Source organism: Aquarana catesbeiana, linkage group LG02 (assembly GCF_042186555.1).
Source record: "Aquarana catesbeiana isolate 2022-GZ linkage group LG02, ASM4218655v1, whole genome shotgun sequence".
NCBI classification, from domain to species: Eukaryota; Metazoa; Chordata; class Amphibia; order Anura; family Ranidae; genus Aquarana; species Aquarana catesbeiana.
Window position 1 is genome coordinate 301423076 of NC_133325.1, and position 21870 is coordinate 301444945.

Consider the following 21870-nt stretch of genomic DNA (forward strand, 5'->3'; position numbering starts at 1 on the left):
AAAATACTGTTCATAGGCAAATTTTTCCTTTTTGATTTTCCAAGTCTGAATGAATCGGGCCATAGCAAACCATACACCTGAATTCAAATTCATATTAAAAAAAAAAGAAGAAACTGCTATTTCCATGGCTGTGTGTACATTAGCCCCTATGGTGAAAACCACAAGTCCATCATCAGATGCATAAGCAGCTGAAATAAATAAAAAAATATACTTTCCTGTTTAAGCAGAACTAAAAGCAGTTTTTTTGCACTAGCAGGTAGATTTTATGGCAAAATAGACTGAATGCCTTTTCTAGCATATATTCTCATCTAATTTGTCTGCTAGCTCAAAAGTCATGCATTGAAAACCAAAAAAATACAGCTCAGTGTACAATCCTGGTATCTTACGTGCGCAGAATGGAGGACGCCCATGATATTAAACAAGAGACCCTTAGGAGGTCTAAAAGGGCAAAGTGAAAGACTTGCAAGAAAGCTCAAATTTGCATAAAGCTAAACTGATTTAGTGGCCGTTTTGACACGCTGCTTTCAAAGACAACCTTTGCTTATTCACTATTTCATCATACTCTTAGAATTGCAGTTGTGACAGGTTTCCTGCCATGGCTTCAACACAGCCTGTGCTGATGGGGGAATCCCTCCCACTGCACCTGACAGCGGAATGTTTCCCCGCTGACAGAATACAATGATCACTGCTGGCAGGTGCACAAGAAAAACCTGACAGGCTGGGTGTAGTGAAGTCAATTGATATCAGTACAACCAGCATGCCCATAGATGGATTGAAATTGGTCCAGTTCCTGACAAACCAGCCACATTTTGATCCGTCTACAGCCAGCCTAATCCTCCTAGTTTTCTCTATACAGAATACTTTATTAATCCCAAAGGAAAATTGGGAAATTGTTACGACACAGACACACTTAAAGTGGGGTTCCACCCAGGGGGTCCATTAAAAAAAAAAAAAAAATTAAGTCAGCAGCTACAAATACTGCAGCTGCTGACTTTTAATTGGACACTTACCTGTCCCTGGGTCCAGCGATGCGGGGGATCAAAGCCCCGCTCGTCCCCCCCTCCGCTCCGTAGCTTCACAGCCTGGCACCCACTGCGCATGCGCGAGCGGCGCCGCGCGACGTGATTGGCCGCTCAATCACCTGGGACCTGTAATGGGTCCCAGATGATTGACAGGAGGGAGGGAACAGAGCGGAGCCCTTCCTGTGTCGAGGGGGAAGTGATGTCACCAGCCCAGGCAAAGGAAGAGGCAGACTACGAGGGACCACTTAGCAACAGGCATTTAGAGGTAAGTAAAAAAAAAAAATAAATAAAATAATATCCAAATTTTTTTTGTTTTGTTTTTTTTAGAATTTTTCAGGTATGTTTGTTTTTTTGGGTGGAACCCCACTTTAACAAGACAACACAAGATCACAACAAACTGAACAAGATGCAAAAACACAACAAAAATTACCAATACCAGCCATTAATATCAAATAACAAAAATAAAACTACACTACAAATAAAACATCCATACAAATAAAATACAACATAACTACCAAATACCAATAATACACCACTTTCTCTAACATACAGTAAAACCTTGGATAGCGAGTACAATTTGTTCCGGAAACATGCTTCTAATCCAAAGCACTTGTATATCAAGGCACATTTCCCCATAAGAAATAATGGAAACTCAAATAATTTGTTCCACAACCATTTATTCATAAGTCCTTCAGTTTATAGTCCATATAAAAAGATTAAAGCAATGTGATGGCTTGTGTAACCATAAAATGTCCATCCACAAATGGAAGCCTCCACAAGGGGATTAGAAGCAAAATCCAGCAGGAGCTACAGAGTATAAAAGAGAAATGAGGTGCCTCTAAGTGTAGCAATAGGTTGCTAAATGTTGTACCTTCATTAAATGTAACCATATTGCTATACTTAGAGGCTTCTCTCTTCTCTTTTATACTCAGTTGTGACATGACGCTACTTGTATATCAAGACATCGCTTGTATATCGAGTCAAAATTTATTTAAAAATTTAGCTTGTATTGCAAAACGCTCTCAAACCAAGGTTTTACTGTACTATAAAAACACAAAATCCTGATCATAAACCAATCTTAACCTCCAGCCCTCACAGAAAATTATATATCTTGATCGCCACAGACAAAAATTATTTCCTGTGTCGCTCTGTGGTGCATTGTGGGTGTAACAACCTGTCACTGATGGTACTCTGCAGACTGACCAGCGTATTGTGGAGTGGGTGGGAGGAGTTGTCCAAGATTGGACATAACTTGAACAACATTCTCCTCTCCAACACTGTTGTAAAAGACTCCAATTCCAATCCAACATCACTGGCCTTGCGAATCAGTTTGTTGATTCTGTTGGTTTCAGACACCCTAAGCCTGCTTCCCCAGCATGCCACTGCATACAGGAGAGCGCTGGCCACCATAGACTCATAAAACATCTTCAGCATCATCTGGCAGATGTTAAAGGACCTCGGGCTCCTCAAAAAGTAGAGGCGGCTCTGGCCCTTAGAGCAACTCCGTGTTCTTGCTCCAGTCCAGCTTATTATGTATGTGCACCCCCAGATACCAGTAACTCTCTACTACCTCCACATCCACTCCTTGGATGGAGATTGGGGTCACTGGTGCCTTCCTCTTTCTGTAATCCACAACCAGGTCTTTTGTCTTTGTCACACTTAGATACAGATGATTAACCCCACACCATGTGACAAAGTTTTCCACCACAGTCCTATACTCAGTCTCTTCCCCATCCCTGACACATCCCACTACTGCAGAGTTCTCAAAAACTTCTGAAGATGGCAAGACTGGTAGCTGAAATCAGTGGTGTAGACAGTAAAAAGAAAGATCACCCTGACACACACAGTATTGCAAACACACATACTGCTGTCTTCCTGTCAGGTAGTCTACAATCCATGACACAAGGGAAACATCAACCTGTATCGCTGCTAGCTTCTCGTCCAAAAGATCTGGCCTGATAGTATCAAAAGCACTGGAGGAGTCAAAAAAACATGACCCCCTCAGTGCTTGCCGACTTATCCAGGTGTGCAAACATGTGTTTGACCTTGAAAATTATAGCATCCTCAACAACCCCCCCGCCCCCTGTCTTAGCTAGTATGCAAACTGCAAATGGTCTAAACATTTACTAACCATGGGTAGTAACTGAACAAGTCTCTCCAAGGTCTTCATGATATGGGAGGTCAAAGCCACTGTTCTATAATCCTTGGAGCCACAAGGAGGTGGTATCTTTGGCACAGGGACAGGACAGGACGTCTTCCACAACACAGGAACTTTTCATAGACTCAGGCTCAAGTTAAAGACCCATTGAAGAACACTCCCCAGCTGGTCTGCACATGCCCTAAGCACCCTGGGGCTAACTCCATCATACTCACCTGATCAGTTGTAAAAGACATTGAGGCACTTATGCATAAAGGAGGAGTAGAGTTGTTCTTATAAAAAGTATCACCAGTAAAAGTATCCAATAGGGGAGAATCAGAACACACATTAACCACTTCAGCCCCAGAAGGATTTACCCCCTTCCTGACCAGAGCACTTTTTGCGTCGCTTTAACTGACAATTGCGCGGTTGTGCGACGTGGCTCCAAAACAAAATTGACATCCTTTTTTTCCCACAAATAGAGCTTTCTTTTGGTGGTATTTGATCATCTCTGCGATTTTTATTTTTTGTGCTATAAAAAAAATAAGAGCGACAATTTTGAAAAAAAAACGCATTATTTTTTACATTTTGCTATAATAAATATCCCCAAAAAATATATAAAAAAAACATTTTTTTTTCCTCAGTTTAGGCCGATACGTATTCTTCTACATATTTTTGGGAAAAAAAAAAAAAAAAAAAAAAAATCGCAATAAGCGTTTATTGATTTGTTTGCGCAAAAGTTATAGAGTTTACAAAATAGGGGATAGTTTTATGGCATTTTTATTAATTTTTTTTTATTTACTAGTAATGGCGTCGATCAGCGATTTTTATTGTGACTGCGACGTTATGGCGGACATTCTTGGGACCATTGTCATTTATACAGCAATCAGTGCTATAAAATGCATTGATTCCTGTATAAATGACACTGGCAGTGAAGTGGTTAACCACTAGGGAACGGGGAGGGGTTAAATCAGTACTAGGGAGTGTTTTCTAACTGTAGGGGGGAGGGGCTGTGTGTGTCACTACACGGATCTCTGCTCCAATGACAGGGAGCAGAGATCCAGTGACACTGTCACTAGGCAGAATGGGGAGATGCTTGTTTACATCAGCATCTCCCAGTTCGTTCTCTCCGTGAGGCGATCGCAGGCATCCCGCGGCGATCGAGTCCACGGGACCCGCGACCCGACTCACGGAGCTCGCGGCAGGCGTGCACTCGCGCCGGCAGCAAATTCAAAGTAACGTACGGGTACGTTACTTTGCGCAGCCGTGCCATTCTGCCGACATAAATGTACAGGAGCCGGTTGGGAACCGGTTAAAGGAGGAAGGACATCTAGTATTAGGCTACTTTCACACTGGGGCGTCGGCGGTAAAGCGCGGCTATTTTTAACGGCGCTATTCGGCCGCTAGCGGGGCGCTTTTAACCCCCGCTAGCGGCCGAAAAAGGGTTAAAACCTGCAGTGGTGCTTTGTCGGCGGTTTGGCAGCGATGCCAATTGATGCTGCTTGCAGGACTTTACCGTCCTGCAAGCGCAACGCTTCAGTGTGAAAGCACTCGGGTTTTCACACTGGAGTGAGAGGAGAGGCTCCAGCAGAACAAAACGCGCTATAGCGCCTATAAAGCGCCTCCAGTGTGAAAGCAGCCTTAGGAGAGTACTTTCCACAACTCTACTCTCCTACAGGTTTGTGTTGAATCTTAGAGAGTTAAAGCCAGGGCCTCAGAAGCAAACCTATTCAAAAAAAAAAAAAAAAAGTTCAGTTCATTTGCTGTCTCCACATCACCTCTAGTCCCTCACCAACCTGCTTAAGACCTGTAATGGTTCTCATGCCACTCCAGACCTCTCTCACTTTGTTCTGGAGATTCCACTCTAGCTTTCTCCTATACTTCTCCTTAGCCTCTATAACCTTTATCCTCAGGTCCCCCTGAGGCTGCATTCACACAAAAGCGTTTCAAAGTCACGCGTTTTTACCATGATTTTGCCGCAATTTTGTTCAGGCTACCAATGTAAAAGGCAGCAAAACACCTGTAATCTGCCCCAAAGAAGCTCATGTTCTTTTTTGAGCTTAGGGCGTTTTTCAGGCGTTTTGCTTCAGGTGACAAATAGCTCAGACGTGAACAGGTGCCACTGAAATAAATGGGATTTTGCTTGTTGGGCGTTTTTCAGGCGTTTTATGAGCTGATAACTCTCAGGTGTGAATACAGCCTAAATAATTTTTAACTCCTCATTAGCCACTCTAAAAGCCCAGTCCAACAGAGATGTGCACAGGTACTTGTGCTAGGCAGCTAGCATTTAACCGCTTAAGGACTGCCCCACGTACATATACTACTGGTACGCGATTTATTCAGGTTTCGGGCGCACATGCCGCCAGAGACCAGCTCCTGCTGTGATTAGACATAGCGGGAGCCAATCAGCGGGTCCGGCAGACCCGATTTTTTGCCGAAACACGCCTATTGTTCCTGAGGCAGACAGAACAAAAGTCTGCCGATGTAAACAAGGCAGATCATCGTTCTGTCAGAGGGAAAGATGGAGAGCTTGTGTTTCTGCTAAGCAGGAACACAGATCTCTATCTTTGCCCAGTCAGAGCATCCCCACACCAGTTAGGCCCTTCTCACACTTGTGAGACTTTTCCTTGCGACTTTGGACAGAGTCGCTTGACAAGTCGTACCCCACGATTCCCAATGATAACTATTCATCTATTATGAATCTATCTGTGCTACTTCAAGTCGCACCAACTTCAAAGTAGTTCCTGTAGTACTTTGGTCTGACTTTATTGCGAGTTGAGGTCCATAGACCTCAAATTTACACAGGCATTCCCTGAAATTACTGCAAAATCGCGCGACTTTCAAGTTGCCGCAGTGTGAAAGGGCTCTTAGAAAGCACTTCCAGGGAACACATTTAACCCATTTATCGCCCCTGAGGTTAACCCCTTCCCTGCTCGTGTCATTAGTACAGTGAAAGTGCTTTTTTTTTCCTTTTAGCACCAATCACTGTATTGGTGTCACTGGTCCCCAAAAAGTGTCACTTACTGTCTGATTTGTCCACCGCAATGTCGCAGTCTCAAAAAAATAAATAAAAAAAATAAATAAATAGCTGATCGCCGCTATTACTAGTAAAAAAAAAAATGTAACAAGTCCATAAGTCTATCCCATAGTTTGTGGACGCTTTAACTTTTGCGCAAACCAATCAATATACGCTTTTTTTTACCAAAAATATGTAACAGAATACATATTGGCCTAAATTGATGAATAGATTTTTTTACACTTTATTGGGAATGTTTTATAGCAGAAAGTAAATTTTTTTTTACAAAATTGTCAGCTTTTTTATTTATAGTAAACAATAAACAATTGAATAAAATTTAAAAAACCGCAGAGGTGATCAAATACCACCAAAAGAAAGCTCTATTTGTGGGGTGGGGGGGCATTAATTTTATTTGGGTACAGCGTTGCACGAACGCACAATTGTCAGTTAGAGCAACGCAGTGCTTATCGTAAAAAAAGACCTGGTCAGGAAGGGGGTTGAACCTCCTGGAGCTGAAGTGGTTAAATAAAAAGACAGAGATACTGAGTGCAGACAGCTTGGAGAGGTGTCAAAAACCATGGTGGTAAAAGACTGAGGGCATGCTACAAGAGGCGGTCAAAAACTGCAGCATGCTACAAGAGACAGTCAAAAAAGCTATAGGAGTAGTTGGGAGACTGGGGAGTTATAGACTGAAAAAACATTATAAATGCCTGCTTTTATTGCCCTTTTACAAATCAATGCTTCCACATTTGTGCTCCTGGAAATCGATTCTAAATGTCTACTGAAAAGTGACAGGAACAACCGTCCTGAGCAACCCAAAAAAAAAAAAAAAAAAAAAAAAAACCATGCCATCTACGATTACTGGCTTCATAAAATCTGTCAAAAAAACACTTTTTAACTGCAGCCAGGGCTGTCATTCCTTGCCATTGGTGGTCTCCTCTATTTCTTACCTTAGCTGAGTGGTTGTTGGAGATGGACTCTATCATGAATCTAGAACATATCTTGGCAGCAGAATATGACAGGCTAGATCAACACAACTAAACTACCTGTGCATCTTGGACTTTATTTCTACAAAATATAACACTATAAATAAACAGTAATTCCTAATTGTCCTGGTCATGGTGGGGTTGGGTGGAACTATTTCCCAATCCTTCCTGAACCTCTCATCTGTTTCTACTTCACATCCAAACACCTCACCCCAACTTTCCGATTATGTGCTCTTACCCAACCTACTTTTTCATCTTTCTAAATAGTTTTACATACTCCTCTGCCTTTTAAAGGCGTATACTGTGGTAACACTAGAGTGGTTCCTACTGAAATAAGTAGATACACTACCAATGATTCTTGGGTAAACAAAACATACAGAGAAGCCATAACATACTAATACTAAATAATTTAGAAGTAATTTTACCTGAATATGATTTGTACCTCCATATATCTCAATTCATATTGATATGCCTGCTTCTATACAAAACTCTACAGGGTACACCACTGTGTGACTTTAAAGACTATTGTAATGGTTTCTTTTGTATGATTTCTAAAAAAAAAAAAAATTTAGTAGGATTTAGTAGCACTGAAAAAAATGAGAAGATAGTGGGAAAGAAATAAAACAACCTACCGTATTTAACTACTAAAAGCCAGTCTAAAGAATATTTGTCCTTCACTGGCCTGAGCAAACACAAGGTATAACAGACTACTGTCTGCAGGAGCCCCCGAGGGATGCAGGTTGGGCACAAGGGCACTAAGTGATTCTAATTATAGACATGACTGACAGTGATTTTTGAACCTCAACAACTCATGTCAATATATAATGTTAGCATTTTTGCCTACACATGAACACTTACAAGATCACTGGCATTGCTGTGTGTTGATTAAAACTTACGTTCCTGGGTACGTCAACGCAATTCAGAGACTTTTTCTGCGGTTTTCCAGGGTGACAAAATTGCATGAAAATTATTCCCTATTAAATCCTATGCAACTGTTCACACTGCTGGTGCATTGTGTTTTGAAAAGTCCTGCAGGTTGCATCTTTGGTGCAGTTTTTAAAAAGCATGCCAAAAAAAAAAAAAAGCACCTTTTATTGTAATTCAATGGAAATACATCAAAAGTGTGCAAGGGCCTTAAACGATCAGCAAACATCTTAAAAGGAACATTATGTATGGAGAATTTTTTATTGCTGTAATACGTCAGTACATCGGGCACTCTATATAAGTCTTTATATTATTGATAGATTTTTTTGTTTCACTGTGAGACCCCAAGTCACAAACATTTATCTTGGTCTCATAACGCCAGAGTACAGAGTCCAGGTAGTCGTCGTCTTTTTCAGCATGGGCCCTGGAAAATTCTAGGTGGACTTTTTTGTGCATGGGCTTAAGAGAGGCTTCCTTCATGGACAACACCCATGCATGCCATTCATCTGCAGTGTATGCCGTATTGTGTCATGGGAAACAATCACCCCAGTTTGGCTTTTTACTTCTTTAGCTAACTGCAGTGAACTTGCATGGCAATTTTCTTCAACCCTTCTCATCAGAAAACGCTCCTGTCGAGGCATTAACCTCCATGAACGGCCTGGATCCCCGTTCTGTCTTGAAAATAGAGAGAGATCTGCTGTTCCTAGTTATCAGGAACAGCGATCTCTCTCTCTACTCCCTGTCAGTCCAAATCCCCCCCCCCAGTTAGAAACACCGCCCTAGGACACACTTAACCCCTTGATCACCCCCAGTATTAACCCCTTCCCTGCCACTGACATTTATACAGTAATCAGTGGCTATTTTAAGCTCCGATCACTATATAAATGTCAATGGTCCCAAAAAAAAGTGTCAAGTGTCCGATCTGTCCGCCGCAATGTCACAGTCCAACTAAAAATTGCTGACCACTACCATTACTAGTATATATATATATATATATATATATATATATATATATATATATATACACATACATATATATACATACATACATACATACATACACACACATACAAACAGCAACAATACCATCAATATACACATTGTGATTTTTTTTTTTCAACAAAAATTTGTAGAATACATATCGGCCTAAACTTATTAAGAATTTTTTTTTCTTGGATATTTATTATAGCAAAAAGTAAAAAAATGGGGGGGGGGGGGGGGCTGAGTCCCCTCCCGCTGTTTGTAATAGCATTGGTTATTACAATAAAGCCGACCGTCAGCTCTAAAGAATGGTACCGGGGTGATGCCTGCAGCTTGAAGCCCCTTGAAACAATAGTTTACGACCGATACAGATTTTTCAGAAAATGCCGATATCGGCCTGCAATAATCAACCTTACCGATAATCGGTCGATCCCTACTGAAAAGCACCTCAGTGTGAAAGGTGTCTCAAGGTTAAGAAAAAAAGAGAGGGGGGAAAATGCACTGGACTGCATCAAAAACGCACTGGAATGCATCAAAAACATGTCAAAAGCGCATGCAGAAAAGCATCTGGAACGCATCTGGACTGCGTTTCTATGGTGTGAACTGGTCCTAAAATTCAGCTTTGCTCTTAAGGCCCCTTTCACACAGGATACCAGGACTGCTTGTCAGTTTTTCAGGCGGACCTGATCGGATGCTCCATTGAATCCTATGGGGCATCAGATGTCAGCAGTGACATGTCCGTTGACACCCACTGCTATCCGATCTGGTCCATGAAGTCCAGACAGATGGTGACCATATTTTCCATCTGTCTGGTGGATCAGATAAAACAGACAGGCAGTCCGTTTTCATCCAATCTCCCCATAGAGGAGAGCCGGGCTCTGACAGGTCCATCCCTGCACAGTGAGCGGAGACAGACTTGTCATCCGCTTGCTCAGCGGGGATTAACAAAGCGATCCCCCGCTGAGCAGGGCGGATTGCCCTTAGACCCTTAGACTTTCATTGGGGTGTATTCATTTTTGCAACATGGTCTTGAATAAATTTATTAGGAAAAATACTTTGTGTGTCCAAATTAAAGCGGAGGGCCACCCGTAAAAAAAAAAGAAAAAAAAAAAAAAAAAAAAAAAAAAAAGCTACTAAAATTCCTAAAAAAAAAAAAAAAAATTTTTATACTTACCTAAACCCTTGTTGTTAGGCAGTCTTCCTAATCTGCCTCTTCCTATTCCGCAGCGTGTTCTTCTTCTCAGTGAGCGGCCCCGTTGTCTTCTGGGAACTGTGTGTGTTCCCAGAACACCACGGGGGCCATTCACAGATCGCTCGCGCATGCACAGTAGGAAACTGGCAGTGAAGCCGCAAGGCTCCATTGCCTGTTTCCCTTACATAGGATGGCGGTGCTGGGACCCGAAAGCCGAGGGACAATTCGGCCTCGGGCGGCCGACATCGCAGGTACCCAGGACAGGTAAGTCTACTTAATTAAAATCTGCAGCTACAGTGTTTGAAGCTGCTGACTTTAAAATTTTTTTTTAGCTAGCCGGAATCCCGCTTTAACAAATCTTGGTTGCAATCAATGGCCCGCATTTGAGGGAGTTTTTGTAGTATAGTGTCCCATAGAAAATGTTGATTCTGAAAGGAAAGTAAAAGGTTTTCTGACAAATCTGTTGGGGTGTACTCATTTATGCTGAGCACTGTATATTCACATTTATAACCTCTTCCCGCCAACCGTACACAGATGTGCGTACTCGGCTTTCGGGGGTTATACCGGGATGATGCCCGCAGCTGCAGGCATCATCCCGGTACCGTTGTTTCGAGCGGGCGATCGGCTTTCCGTATAGAACAACCGATGCGGCTAAAAGCCGCTCGGCTGTTATACCGGAGGAGCTGGAGGGGACATCCCCCCTCCCGCCGCCTCCCGCCGCTCTTATCGCGCCTCCCGTGCGATCGGGAGGCCTGGTGTCCAATCGGGTGCCTCCGTCGGCTGTGGGCGGGCTGGAACGAAGCTGTGGGTGGCTTCATTCCAGCCTTCTCAATGTAAACGCGGAAGCGACGTCATGACGTCACTTCCCGTTTACTCGGCTGCCAATGGCGCCGAATTTAAAAAATTACACAGTATTCAGAATCGCCGTTTTCGGCGATCTGAATACTTTGAAGTGCGGAGGAGGGATCGGCGGTCTTTTAGACCCCCAATCCCTCCATAAAGAGTACCTGTCACCACCTATTACATTCACAAGGGATGTTTACATTCCTTGTGACAGCAATAAAAGTAAAAAAAAAAAAATTTTTTTTAAAACACAATTTATAAGTATAAAAATAAATAAAAAAAATAATTTTTTTTTATTTATAAGTGCCCCCGTCCCCGCGAGCTCACGCAGCAAAGAAAACGCATACGGAAGTCGCGCACGCATATGTAAACGGTGTTCAAATCACATATGTGAGGTATCGCCGCAATCGTCAGAGCGAGAGCAATAATTCTAGCCCTAGACCTCCTCTGTAACTTTAACCTGGTAACCGTAAACAAAATTTAAAGCGTCGCCTATGGAAATTCATAGCTACCATAGTTTGTTGCCATTCCACGAGTGCGTGCAATTATAAAGTGTGACATGTTTGGTATTTATTTACTCAGCGTAACATCATCTTTCACATTATACAAAAAAATTGGGGTAACTTTACTGTTTGGATTTTTTAAAATTCATGGAAGTGTCCCTTTTCCAAAAATTTGCGTTTAAAACACCGCTGCACAAATACCGTGTGATATAAAATATTGCAACAATCTCCATTTTATTCTCTAGATTCTCTGCTAAAAAATATATATATATATATATATATATATATATATATATATATATAATGTTTGGGGGTTCTAAGTAACTTTCTAGCAAAAAATATGGATTTTAACTTGTAAACACCAAATTTCAAAAATAGGCTTAGTCATGAAAGGGATAAATTATATATATATTTTTTTTTACTTTATTGTGATGAAGGCCTTTTTCACACAAAAGGTTTGATTAGATCTGCCTGTTCGTTTTTCAAGCGGACCTGATTGGACGGTCCATTTACCCCTATGGACCGGAGGGTGTATACAGGCTTATGTTTGTTTACACCTACCTCTGGTCCACTTAACAAAAAAAAAAAAAACACAAAGAAGGGGATTAGTCTTCCTCAGTCTAGGTAGATCGGATCACAGGGTAGTCGGGTATAAAACGGACAGCGGAGCCAGTTTACCCCCGGTCGCCCATAGAGCAGAGCTGGCTCTATCCACTGCAAAAATTAAAACGGACACGGATGGCTCATCCGCCTGCTCTGATCAGCAGGGGGATCAGTGGTCAGATCTTCTGCTGATCTCAATGAAGTCTGCCCCCGTGTGAAAGGGGCCCAAGCATGGAGGGGGATTCAGTATAACAGTTCACAGAGACTGCTTAATAAATGATCAAACATCTTGAAGGCATTTTAGAAGCACCTAATCAGTGTAAACTGAGATATTTTGACGAAGTGAAAGGCATTTTAAAATCTCATTGCAATCAACTGAAAATAACTGTCACTTTATTTTAAAGCGATACTAAAGTCTAGTGTTTTTTTGTTTAAAAATAACAAACAAGCTATACTTACCTGCTCTGTGCAGTGGTTTTGCACACAGCAGCCTGATCCTCTTCGCGGGTCCCTCACCGGCGCTCTTGGCCCCTCCCTTCCGCCTCCACAGAAAGCAGCTTGCTATGGGAACACCCGGGCCGACCCGCTGCTCTGTGTGTCCATTCAGACACAGAACTGTGGCTTGGCCCCTGTTCCCTCTCCCTCCTCATTGCCTCACTGACTTTGACAGCAGCGGGAGTCAAAAGGCATCCACTGTGTGTCTCAGTCAATCAGGAAGGAGAATTCCGGACAACAGAGTCTCTAGTGCACCATCACTGGATAGAGATGGGGCTCAGGTAAGTATTAGCAGGGCTGAGGGGGGCTGATGCACACAGAATGTTTTTTTTTTATTAATGCATAGAATGCATTAGGAGAAAAACCTTCTGCCTTTAGAACCACTTTAAATAAAGCATCCATATCCTGGTGTGCTAGCTTTGTGAACGGGGCCCCTTCTGTAATCACAGCACATAAACAAATCTCGGCTCTGGCATCAGACAAAAAAATTATGAAAAAAAAAAAAGGCGCAAGGGAGGTACAGGTGCAGCATACAGCCCATCAAAATGTATAAAAAAGCTGAAAGATGCGTCAGCTGGGTGCTGTTCTGAGCAGTACTTGCATTCAGGGACGTATGCCTCACACACAGAAAGCTTTAAGGCTCATACACACTATCATTTTCATCCAAAGAATTTTTGTACAATTTTCATATAGTGTGTACACCACTTTCATCAGTCTATTCCGAATTTTTGAACAAAAAATCCCAATTGGACAAACTCCAAATTTTTTCTTGTCTGTACCCTACTTTTGCATGGTGTTTTTTTTTTTTTTTTGGTTTACCCATGAGCCAAACTGCCCGTGTGCATGAGGGGTAAAACAGAAAGAAAGTCAAAGTCCTTAGGCAGCATTCAGGTCCCAGGCACATGGACATCAAAATGTCCAGATGTGTTCAGAGCCAATTTCTAAATGCATCTGGAAGCACGTAATGCTTTGCTATGACTGAATGAACGCTAGGTGTTCAGCAGCATCTTGGTGCATACAGTCAAGCTGAATGTACAGAAACAAAATGTGTGCTCCCAGACCATTAGTTTGGTTTTATGCAGATAAACACATGTACATTTGAAACAAAGAAGAAATGGATCTGGGAAGCAAAGTTTGTTATTACTGACCAAATCAATTTCTCCTGCGTTAAACACAGGAGGCCTCTGAGCAGGTGGTCTCACACTAGCCTTTTGCATTCGGTTTATTTAAAAACGCAGGAGAAATTATCCGGGAGAAATAAACGTTATGCTTCCGAGGTCTGTTCTCCTGCGTATAAACTTACATGCATTTACACATGTTCTGAGGATTAAGGGCCAATTCACACTGACTTGTGCGAAAATGCATGTACAGTTACATCCTCTTTAGTCGTGTTTTAACACTGACATCCGCTGACATACACTTTGCATTTTAGCACAATGCAACATTATAGTGTGAATAGGACACATTGGAAACGAATGTCTTTCAGATGTACAGCTACGCAGGGTGGATTTGATTTAAATCAAGTCGATTTAAATCAAAATTTTTAAAGAGCAACTGTTGTCTCTGTCCCGCAGTGGCTCCTCCTCTGACCAGCTGTTGACTCTCCGACAGTCCCATTCACTTTACTGGGACGGCTGGTGATGCGGCAGCGACACAACAAAGTGAGGGACGCGGCCGCAGCAGGTGAGTGGATGCCACTAACTGGCACTGCCATGATGGATCTGAAATTACAGGGGCTCTTTAAATGTAAGGACTCATTCTTGCTGGTAGTTACAATCTTTAATATTTGCAAACAAAATGAAGGTTTACTATTTAGAATAATAAGCTGTCCGGTTAGTAAATATTCCCAAACTGGGTCTCTTTTATGGCCTGCTGCCATTTTGCTCCTCAAGGGAGGAATAAAGCACTTCAAGCTATGTGCAGAAAGATCACAAGATGTATAAGCTGTTTAGAAGGTTTCACTATGATTTTTAGTGCTTGTCCTTCCTGCTCACACTTATGCCGCGTACACACGATCTGACTTCTCGTCGGAAAAAGATATGATGGCTTTTCTGACGGGATTCCGCTCAAGCTTGGCTTGCATACACATGGTCACGCAAAAGTTTGGTGAAAATTACGACCGTCAAGAACACGGTGACGTATAACACTATGACAACCCGAGAAAATTAAGTTCAATGCTTCCGAGCATGCATCGAATTCTTTCAGAGCACGTGTAGGAATTTTGCACGTCGGAATTGCCACAGACGATCGCATTTTCGCATAGGAACTTTTCCCAACCAAAAAATTGAGAACATGCTCCCAATCTTTTGCTGGCTGGAATTCGGCCAGCAAAAGTCCGATGGAGCATACACACGGTCGCATTTTCCGACAAAAAACTCCCATCGGTCTTTTGCGGACCGAAATTCCGATCATGTGTACGCGACATTAGAGCCTGGTACAGATGTATTTCTCTTCAAACAATCATACAGTTTGTGTACACAGACTTGCAAAACATTGGGATAAAGGAATATTTCTGAACTTTGTTTTATCTCATGGTTACTGTGAAATTGTGTGAATGCATCAATGCAGTGCATGTTATCTCAACTTGCAGAGCTTAGATTCATTGAATGAGATTACCAAAAATGTAAATATTGCAGAATAGCCTCATGCTACATACCTAAGCTCCATTTCATGCTGAATAAACTCAATTATTAATGCATCTTAAATAGCAAACTATCTTTAGATAGATTTCTACTCCAAAAGCATTTTATTTAAATAAATTTGATAAAAATCAAATTTTTTTAATTTTTTTTTTTTTTTAATCATCGATTTTTATCCACCCTGCAGCCGCGTAAAAAAAATGTACTGATGTGAATTTGCTCTTAATCTGCACCTAACTTCTCTGAATAAAGTTAAACAAAAAGCACTTAAGCCCAGGAAACATAGTATTACTAATACCATTTGAAATGAATACCTGCATTTAGAAACATCCCCATAAGCACATATAAAAACACATGTATACAATGCCAGTAGGAGAGCCTGCTCACAATGACCAACAGGGTAAAGCTTTTTTTTACTGTACAGACAGTTGTAGTATAAGTTCTGCAAAGGGGCGATGTGCATTCAAGCGCATTCCACCGGGTAGCTTTTATTCCTCCAACTTTTCATCCATTTCTATGCACTGCGGCTCAGCTATAGTAAATAGAAGCAGAGAGCATACGGAGCTCTGGTCTGGTGTGCAAAAATGCACAGAGCATGCACTTTTCCGCACTGTAGTGTGAACAGAGCACATAGGAAACAACTGATTTTTGTGTGCCCCATCAGTAACTGCCATTGATACGATGCAGGAAAACAGCAGTCACTAAACATATGGGGTGATCAATCCCAGAATAAGGCCCTAAGTCTCATGCACATTAATGCTTTGGCTTTTGTACATCAAATGCTGGCTTTCTCTGGAGGCACATGTGCGGTGTGTCTGGCCCCTTTGCCAGCAGCCTGTCACCATCTATGACAGGCTGAAATATGCAGCATGCTATTCCAGGTGGCACTCATGTTTAAAGGATAAGTTCGCCTTTGGAAACATGTTACATGTTCCACCTGTTTTTAGGGTGAAACATGTAACATGTTCCCACTCCTGCAGCCTCTCCCAATCCCCCTTCTAATTGTGACAGCAGGCCAGGGATCTTCTCCCTGGACCCGCTGTCAAATTTGAAAAGAATGGAGCCATGTCATTAATTCACAGAGTTCTGTAAATGAATGAACTACAGCTCAACAAATTAGTAGTTTGTTGATTCTTCCCGTCATTCAGTAACTTCCTGCCCATACGAGGTATGGGCAGACAGCTACACAGACAGTCTGCAGGAGCCTGAGATTGCACACATGATTTATCTGGTGATCACGGGTGCAATGCTTTACAGACAACCTGCAAAAAACATTTATATTTTTTTTAGAAAGGCAAACTTATGCTTTAAAGAAAAAAATAAATGCACCTTTTCTTGCAGGTAAACAAATGTCCATTTATTTTTATTTATTTTTTTGAGCCTGTAAAGCATTACACCCGGGATCAGTAGATCGCTAGTACCATGCAGATCTCCAGCAAATCTTCCAGTGTATCTGCTTCCCTGTACATCCCATATAAGCAAGCAGATACAATCTGACAGGAAGAGAATTAATTCCAGCACCGTGGAAGTTCATTGAAAACTACAAGCTGACAGCTGCAAAGGCCTTGTAGTGTTTCTAGTCACACAACACTGTGAATGAATGACACGGCCGGAGTCCCGTATGGCCACGTTTGTTGCAGAGTGTGACAGCTAGCACGGGGAAGATCCCCCCCGCTAGCTGTCAGAGTGGGGGCCCATGCATCTGTAACATGTTACACCCTGAATATGGGTATAAAATGTTACAAAAGGTTTACTTACCCTTTAGGCCTGGTTCACACCTGTGCATTTTTTAGTGCGTTTTCAGTTTTGCAGAAACACACTACAGTCCATTTAACATGGTTTCCTATGGATGTAGTTCACATCTGTGCATTTTATGGAAAGGGCCAGGAAATGGTTTCTGGTTTTTGGTTTCATAGACTTCAATGGTTTAAAAATGTGTATTAAGAAACGCAAAATGCGCCTGGAATATGCAAACTGCATAGATGTGAATAGGGCCTTAAGGCTTTGTGCCTGGAAAGCAGAATTCTTTTGTCCTGGGCAAGCTTGTAAGGCCTTGTTTACACAGGTTGATTACATCTGTGCCCCATGCAGGACTGTTTGTTTACAGGCATAGGAATACACCGCCACACAGTAAGGTGCAGCAGATTCCTGCCGCCACAATTCGCAGCGGCCTAAATGGCTGGTGTGAATGTAGCCTAAAGCCAATCAGATGTTCGGTCGACCATTCGTCCTGTTTTTTGTTGCATGCTAGTCTCAGCCCGGGTTCACACTACAACGGGCTGCGGATCGCACAGGAGCGCTGTGCGTCCCTGTTCCCCGTTTCAGGGACGAATCAGGGCCGATTCTATGCCTGAATTCGGCCCTGGAGCCAAAGACGCACAGCGTTTTTGTGCAGTGCACTCCGCAGCCGCCCAGGAGATATGTGAACCGGCTCCATAGGGAGCCAGTCACATTCTCCTGCTATGCGAATTAGATGTGCGGAAACGCACATCTAATTCGCATAGGTGTGAAACCGGGCTCAATGTCGAAAATGAAGAGGTTACTCACAATACGAAAATTCTCCTATGACAGAATACAACATCAGAAGTGACGTAATGTGTTGAATAGTTTTGTACGTATTTTTTCATTTCTGAGCATTTTTTTGGAACGAAAACCGTACTAATTAAAACGAAAATCGGACGTTGTGTTCACATCTAACAAAACATTTATAGTCTGCACATCCAGCTTTTTTCGGAAGAAAAATCGGAATCGGCTGTCAAAAGTACCGTACTAACGATCCAAAAATCGGCAGATCATTTGGACAAAATTTTACTTTCGATTTTCATATCGTGTGTACGTAAGGCCCTTAAAGCAGAGTTCCACCCAAAAAAAAAAATAAAATGGAACTTACGCTTTAAGTGATGGTGACCCCCTGCAATGCCACATTTGGAATGTCATTTTTTTTTTTTTTTTTTTAGGGGGGGAGGGGGGGGGCAGGTACCCTGTCTTTACAGGCACCCAGCTTCCACTTCCCCCCTGGCGCGCAGCAATGGAAGGAAGTTCACCTCTCCCCCCCCCCCCTCCCATCTTCTGAGACATGACACAGGTCCCAGAAGATTGTCTGGCCATTCACAATGCAGCTTGCGCATGCACAGTGCGTGCCCGGCTATGAAGCCGCAGCTGGGTGCCTACAGTTAGAATGCCATCGCCCGTGGAGAGGAGGGGGGAGAGGAGCTGGGCTTCGTGCACCCGCATCGCTGGACCGTGGGACAGGTAAGTGTCCGATTATTAAAAGTCAGCAGCTACATTTTTTTTGATTTTTGATTTTTATTTTTTGGGCGGAACTCCGCTTTAAGTATGTGGCATTAGGAGGATGGAGAAGGTGACACCGTAGTAGTGTGAAGTAAATACACAGCAGTGTAGCACTCTGTGTGTAAAACACACATACATAGCCATACTTTTCTCAGCTTCAATGCATAAAAATAGAGCAGAGGTAATAGTACGACTGTGAGGTAATAGTACGTCTGTGAGGTAATAGTACGACTGTGAGGTAATAGTACGACTGTGAGGTAATAGTACGACTGTGAGGTAATAGTACGTCTGTGAGGTAATAGTACGTCTGTGAGGTAATAGTACGTCTGTGAGGTAATAGTACGTCTGTGAGGTAATAGTACGTCTGTGAGGTAATAGTACGTCTGTGAGGTAATAGTACGTCTGTGAGGTAATAGTACGACTGTGAGGTAATAGTAGGACTGTGAAGTAATAGTACGTCTGTGAGGTAATAGTACGTCTGTGAGGTAATAGTACGTCTGTGAGGTAATAGTACGTCTGTGAGGTAATAGTAGGACTGTGAAGTAATAGTACGTCTGTGAGGTAATAGTAGGACTGTGAGGTAATAGTAGGACTGTGAGGTAATAGTAGGACTGTGAGGTAATAGTACGTCTGTTAGGTAGCAGTGGTGGTCAGGCTGCAGACAGCTGTGTTGGCGCCAATTTGCAGGGGGAGTATGAGGGGAGTAGAGGTGACACACAGTGGCCGGACAGGCCGGAGGGAGGAGGGGAGTCTACTGACATAAGGTCACCTTTCCATGGACACACAAAGCCGGCCTCTCCGAGCACTGTCCCCAGTCTATGAGCTCCATAGCGGTGAGCAGGCAGAGTGCCGGGCCGGATGGACGGGAGGAGCGGGGATCTCACCTTGTGTGGAGCTCGTCTGCCTTCCTTCCTTGAGCCGCGATGTTCAGTGTGTGTACATTGACGAGGGTGAAGGGTCCAGGCTGGCAGCACTATCGCGGGAAGGCCGGCAGTATAGATCGGGCTCTCCTGAGTGTTTCCTCCCTGGTTACAGCCTCCCAGCAGGCGCACACATCCACACACAAGAAGCCTATTGTATTGACACTGCTCGCTGCCTTCCCATGCTCCTCCTCTTCCACTTCCTCCCTGTTCTCATCCCTTCCTCCCCTGTCTGCATTCCCTCACTCGGCGGCGGTGACAACATGGTGACATGTGTGGCCTGTCCTGTCCTCCCTCATGTCACCGCTAACACGTGTCTTTTCTCTTTCTAGTACTGAGGGCCAGGTGCTTCCTTCACACAGCACACTCATCTCTAGTCTGCCCTTCTTCTTTCTATGACTACCATTATAAATCTACACAGCATTGTGCTGTTATGTGCACTTTGTAACGTGTGTGACACAAAAATACATTGGCCTCATTCACACGGGCTCGTGTGTTTTTTTCAGGAGGGAACGCAGGTTCCTGCATAGACAAGTTTTAGGCCCCTTTCACACTTGTACAACCTGAAATTCCCTTGAATTTGCCACGTGACTTGAAGCAATGCCTGTGTAATCTTGAGGTCTATGGACCTCAAGTCACATCAAAGTCGAACCAAAGTTGTGCAGGGACTACTTTGACGTTGCACTGATATGAACGGTACTCATTAAAAATCATGGGGTTGTCATGCGACTTTGCAGTAACATAAGTGTAAAAGAGGCCCTAATCACGACTATACTCAACAGGTTTAGGCTGGGTTTACACCTATGTGAACTGGAGGTGGGTTTCCCCGCATCCAATTCGCATGACAGGAGATTGTGACTGGTTCTCTATGGAGCCGGTTCACATATCTCTGTCGCGGCTTGTGTGCGTCCCTGAAATGGAGAACAGGGACACACCGGACCTCATCTGCGATCCGCATCCGTCGGAGGTGTGAACCCAACCTTAAACGTGCTTACGTCTGTTGCAGCAAAAGCGTTTAGATACATTTACGTGGGTTTACAGCACCAGCGGCTGGTCCATAAGGGGCGCTGCCCCCCAATCTCTATGCATTGGCCCCTAATCTCCATGCAGGGCGCCGGATGCACATGTTTTTTTTTTTTTTAAGCACATGATTAGAGCCGGAGGCTTCAAAAAGGTTGGGCATGGGCGCAGAGCGAGAGATAACCATGGAGTGAATTAGAAGCTTGGTGGTGTCATTAGTTAACCTCCCTGGCGGTATGATTATTTCAGATTTTTGCGTCTCAAAGTGGTACAATTATTTTGCATAGAAATTTGGCATTTTATATTGTAGGCTTGTAATTCTTAGCAATAGCACACTTAAATCTGTCCAAACAAGAGTCTAGTATACATCCCGGGTATGATGAAGTTTGAAACACAAAATCATAAATTATAATATAATAAATAAATATAAATAATTTTTAAAAATAATAATAAAATTAATTTCCCCACGATTCACTATCGCTCAATTCTGCAAGTGTTCTAATTTACTATCGCTGTTTTCTAGCTGGTCTAAAAGCACTTTTGACGTAAAGGGACACTTTTTGGTTGCTATGGACAATCTCCAGTTTCCATGCAGAAAGAACAGTATATATAATATAAAACTGCATGCAGGACATTGGACAAAGCACTGGGGACAAAAGGGATGTGAAATAATTTCATACAGTACTGTAATCTGTAAGATTACAGTGTACTGTATGTGTTATGAATTTTCACTTTTTTGAATTTGCCGCCAGGCTCCGCCCCCATGCGTCGCGACGCTTGAAGGGAACAGAGCCCGGCATAGAGAGGCTTCGGGGCGGAGGACACAGCCCGCAGACACCGCGGGGGGACATCGCAGGATCCTGGGGACAAGGTAAGTAACCCGCACCAGGATCCTGCAATGTAATCCCGAGTGTGGCTCGGGGTTACTGCTAATGGTGCTGAAATTTAACCCCAAGCCACACTCGGGAATACCGTCAGGGAGGCTACAAAGGGGTGTATTCTGGAAATGTTGTGGAGGCTAAGGCGGCATGATTTGGACAGGGATTGGATGTGGGCCTGAAATTACAGTTCAGAGTCTAAGGTTACCCCTAGCACCCTGGCATTTGGGGCGGACTGATAGATGTGCCATTGATCTTGACAGAGAAGTCAGGGGAAGGGGCACATGGGACATTTCATTCAGTTCAGATGCAGTGCTAAGAAATGCAGACAGAAACAGTGCTGCAGTGTGGGATGGAAAAATGTTGATCTGTCATGTTCCATTTAAAGTGTTACTAATGGTAAAAAAAAAAAATTAAATC

General features: G+C 43.0%; 1 protein-coding gene across 1 annotated transcript in view; it reads right to left on the bottom strand.

The window, feature by feature from the left end:
- The window catches only part of JADE3 (jade family PHD finger 3), a 164575-nt gene extending 144801 nt beyond the window's left edge, over positions 1–19774 (bottom strand). The window contains exon 1 of the mRNA XM_073614602.1: positions 19517–19774. The gene's annotated coding sequence lies outside the window, so the exon portion shown is untranslated. The remainder of the gene's footprint in view (positions 1–19516) is intronic.
- Positions 19775–21870: the final 2096 nt, after the last annotated feature.